Raw genomic sequence first — 4,889 nt, forward strand, 5'->3', positions numbered from 1 at the left:
GTGCTCCACCACTTGAGCCACATGTTTACTGTTTCCCGTTTGGTGATGAATTGGATATAACACTCTACCTTGCTGGGCACCGGTGGCTCATGCCTGTAATCCTTGCTATTCAGGAGACTGAGACTTGAGGATTGAAATTCCAAAAGACTTGGGCAGAAAGAACCCCCATGAGACTCTAATCCTAAATTCACAGCCATTGGAGCTCTGGTCCAAATTGGTTCAGCACTAAGTTTGAGCAAAAAGAGCTTAGACAATTCACTGAGGCTTTGATTTCAAGGTCACAAGAAATAACAACAGTAACAAAAAAATCTCACCGAATTTCCTGCCTGGTCTGGCTTAAACCATGATCCACAAATTCTGACGAGCAAGGATTACAGGTGTGAGCCATGGTGCCCAATTCTCTAAGGGCATTAATTGGAATCCTCATACAGGAAGAAACTATCACCACCCATTTCCTTCTCCATGGGTGGTGAGGAATCAAGATGCACTGCAACAGCATCCTGCAATGCCTGTCCCATGTTCAGAGCTCACAGCCTGCTGACTCATTTTGTAGTCGTGTGAGTGAGTGATTCGTGGTGGGACTCTGTCCACAGAGAAGTGGGCAAGGATGACAGAATGGTGAGAATGCTCTCCTCAGCAGGGAGAAGAATCTCTAACAGTCGGCTTGATGTGGGCAGAAGAAAAGCAGAGAAAGTCCGTGGGAGATGCTCATCAGGCAAGGAGCAAAAGTGGAAAGGCCAGTTTTCCAGCCCTCTTCTTTTCCTTTCTTGTCTAACAGCAGGACTCCCATCTGTATCTGAGGCTTTCACTCTGCACAGAGCTCCACCCCCTGAGCCACTTCTCCAACCCCCATGCAGGTTGAACCATGTGACATTCCAGGAGGAACTGGGGTTCTGACCTTGACCTGGGCTGGAGTTTCCTGGGAAGCAGCCATCACTTCCTTCTTCTTGCTCCCTCCTTGGGTGTCTTGCTTCCCTCAGATGAGCTTAATCAACCACTCCTTGCTCTGTAGGGTCTGCCTTTAAGTCATTGGCAAAACCTCCTCAGCTGCCCTTCCACACCCACAGGTGAAGCAGTCTGGGGGCTGCTGGGGGTGCAGTCAGGTGATGTGGAAGTTTGAAAGTCTGGATAATCCTGGGATTCGGCCTTGTACATGGCCCCAGCAGGGTTGGTTGGGCTTGTGCATCATCTTTCCCTGTACACCCACCAGAAAGAAGTGGGACCAAGTGTGCTCCTTTCTGCACCATAAGTGGACCTGCCTTTCAGTGGGAGAAATGCAAGAATTTTAACTGGCTTTGCAAGGGGCGCAGTCGATCGCCATACTTACTTGATCTTGTGTAAAGAATATAAAGAACAAGAGCCTGTATAATAATTTTAAAAATATATGTAAGTGTATTGTTACTGTGAAGGTGTTATTCTGAGGCCTGACCATTTCAGAAGTCAGTGAATAAGAGCATTTCTTATTAGACAATGTCACTTTTTGCTTTGTGTCCAATAAGCTTTTTCGAATCATTTGGCGTTTGTGTCTGCCAATATCTGGGCTCCAACTGCACGTCCTTCTTTGCTCACCTTCTTATTCACCTTCTTTGCTCATCGCCCACAACTCTACTTCTCCTTTTTTTTTTTTTTTCTAGTTAATGGCAGACAAGTCTTTCAGAGGATTCTGTCAACCTTGGGTGTCATGGAACCACAGTCCTCTGATCTCAGCCTTCTGAGGAGCTAGGAGGAAAGCAGTGACCCACCAGAGTCCAGTGATCCTGTTAAACTAGTAATATTAGTTTAGACAGCAGACAATGTCAGTTCTGAATGCTTGTGGTGATTATTTTTGTGGCGGTGGGGATTTTAAATGTTGAACGATGAAAACCCTCAAGTAAGAAGTCCCTGAGGTGATAGCAAGGTTCATGTGTTTGCTTGTTTGTCTCTACAGTGTCCTTGAAGGAAAGCATCATCTTCAATCAGTAACATGTATATTATCTATCTATTGAAAACCAGCATTTTTTTTTTGGCCAGTCCTGGGGCTTGGACTCTGGGCCTGAGCACTGTCCCTGGCTTCTTTTTTGCTCAAGGCTAGCACTCTGCCACTTGAGCCTCAGCGCCACTTCTGGCCATTTTCTGTATATGTGGTGCTGGGGAATCGAACCCAGGGCCTCATGTATATGAGGCAGGCACTCTTGCCACTAGGCCATATCCCCAGCCCCCAGCATTTTTTTTTTTTAAATGGCCTGACACCAATCTTCCTGGCTAACACTTTACTGCACACAATGCGCTACTCCTCATAGTGGGCAGATTTAATTTCCTAAAGTTTTCCTCAGATACTGTTTGCCACACTCCTTGCCAAGAGGCCAATGGCTTCACCTCCTTTGTGCATTGGTGCATCATGATCTGCAGTGAGATCTTCTTTGCCAGGCTGAGGAGCCTGGGTCTCCTCCCTGGGAGGTCTGGCCTCCAACCCCTAGGAAAACACCCAGAGGCTGAGAAGAAGCCAAGAGGAGGGGCAGGGGCGGCCCCGCCCACAGCACACTCTCTTGACCCCTTAGCTCCCTAGCTTGCCCCCATGAAGCTGGTGTGTCCCCTTACCACCCAGGCTCAGTCCCTCTCATCCTGGTCCCTCCTCTATCTTCCTGGCCTTTCTCATAACACACTGGCACTGCTATCAGAATCCTGCCTCTACCTCTCATCACCCTAGTCCTTAGCTACCTGTTCCTTCCCATAAGTTCACTGGCCCCTCCCCCAACACCCTTACCCCGCCCTCAGAGCCCAGTACAGCCCATCAGGGACCTGGCCCAACCATAGAAACACTGACCCTGCCGGTGGAAGCCTAGTGATTGCCTTTCCCCTCTGCACCCTGAACTTGCCTTTCAGCACCCTCACTGTTACCAACAACTTGAGTCCCACTTGAGCATCCTAGCCTTGGGCTAGAGGCCACTGCGAGGCCTGGGGTCTTCCAAGTCTTTATCCCTTTTGCCAGTGTACCCCAGGCAAAGCTCTGTGGAATTACTCTCTTTCCTTGGCCTGCCTCCTTGCCAAACCAGATTTTTCCCAGCCCACTCTGTGTAAGCAGCCCAAGCCCAGGTCTTTTCCCTAGTCTAGCCCCTTTAAGGCCTCACCTACCTTTTTGTACATCCAATCATTGGTCCTTTAAACCTTCTTTCCTTCTGGCCCTGTCCAGCCTCTGCTCTCCACTGGGCTTTGGCCCAAGCTCTCTCCTTTGTCACTGACCCCTGACCATTCCCTCCCATTTCAGGGCCCCCGCCTTCCTTCTTTGGTGCTAGTGCCTTTCCCTGCAGACCTTGAAGTGGATGACATAAATGATTTGTCACACGTGTGGCATTTGTAAAGCCTGTCCTCAAGGTGGCTTCTCTGGTATCTTCTAAGGCTGGACATGTATTTGAAGGATTTGTGGCACAGCTCACATTTGAAGACATTCTCACTCGCATTCGTTCTCTCCTGTTATTTGAGGCTGAAGAGGTGGGTAATGGTGTCTGCATGAGTGAGGATTCTCCCTGGAGTGATGATTCCTTTAATCAGTGGATTCTCTCGTGCACAGTGAGGCTGGAGCAATTCCTGAAGGTTCTATCACATGCACTCCATGGGGACCATCTCTGCAGACTCTCCAAATGAGACATCAAGTAAAGGGAAGCCTTATGGCTCACAGGTCTCATCCTATCTTCTCAGGAGTCTGAGTGCTGATACTCATGGTTCAAAGACAGCCTGGGCAGGAAAGTCTGTGAGACACTTAGCCTCCACTAACGTACCTCGAATCTAGAAATGGAGGTGTGTGGTTTAAGTACTAGAGCACTAGCCTTGAGTACAAGAGGCTCAGGGACAGCACCCAGGCCCCTACTTTAAGTTGTTGGACTAGCCAAATATAAAACCAACGACCACCAATAGTTTCAGTGTTTTCTTGGAATGCTGTTTTGTTCATTTTAACTTACATTTCCCTGACATTTCCATTCCTCTCCCTTTCTAAGCTCTCATCCTTGTTAAAGACAGGTAATTAGGACTGGTTTACAGATATTAAGGAATGGGCATTGCCAAAATTGGGTAACATGTCTGCTGAGAGTAGGAGAGAAGATGGCCACCAAGTATGTTCCAACCAATCCACGCCACCCAGTCCCATCCACCCTATGCTGACACCCCATCCTCTCCACGCTCCCCCACTCCATCCACCTAATGACGCTCCCCACAGCATCAAGCATGAAGGCTGGCCCTCGAACTCATCCTCTCCCAGCTTGCAATACTCCACAGACTATTGGTGTTGGCTCCATAGGCCTCTGGTAAATAGATTCCAATGAGAAATTCATCCAACCAGAAGTTTTCCCTCAGACTTGCCTCCCATGCAATGCTTCATAGATCTAATAGCTTCAGACGCAGAGCCTCTGAGATGTGCACTGCAGTACATGGAATGCAGGGAACTGGAAGAGCTCCTTCAGTCTTTCCCAACATGCAACTCTACAGTGGCTAAGTGGGGTCTCAGTGGTCGTCAAGAGCCTGTTTTCCCTTTTAAGAGTCCTTGTAGGGTTGGGAATATGGACTAGTGGCAAAATTGCTTGCCTCCGATACATGAAGCCCTGGGTTTGATTCCACAGCACCACATATATAGAAAACAGCCAGAGGTGGTGCTGTGGCTCAATTGGCAGCATGCTAGCCTTGAGCAAAAAGAAGCCAGGGACAGCGCTCAGGCCCTGAGTCCAAGGCCCAGGACTGGGAAAAAATAAAAGAAGAATTCTTGGATTCAAATGCTAGTAGCTTTGTGGGCTACAAAGATTTAACAGTATTTGGTTTGTGCTTGTCCTGGGGCTTGAACTCAGGGACTAGATGGTGCTCCTCCTGTCCCTCAACAGACCCTTCGAGGTACATGATCACATGGATACGTGGAGTATTAGTAT

Source organism: Perognathus longimembris, unplaced genomic scaffold (assembly GCF_023159225.1).
Source record: "Perognathus longimembris pacificus isolate PPM17 unplaced genomic scaffold, ASM2315922v1 HiC_scaffold_5671, whole genome shotgun sequence".
Taxonomy (NCBI): domain Eukaryota; kingdom Metazoa; phylum Chordata; class Mammalia; order Rodentia; family Heteromyidae; genus Perognathus; species Perognathus longimembris.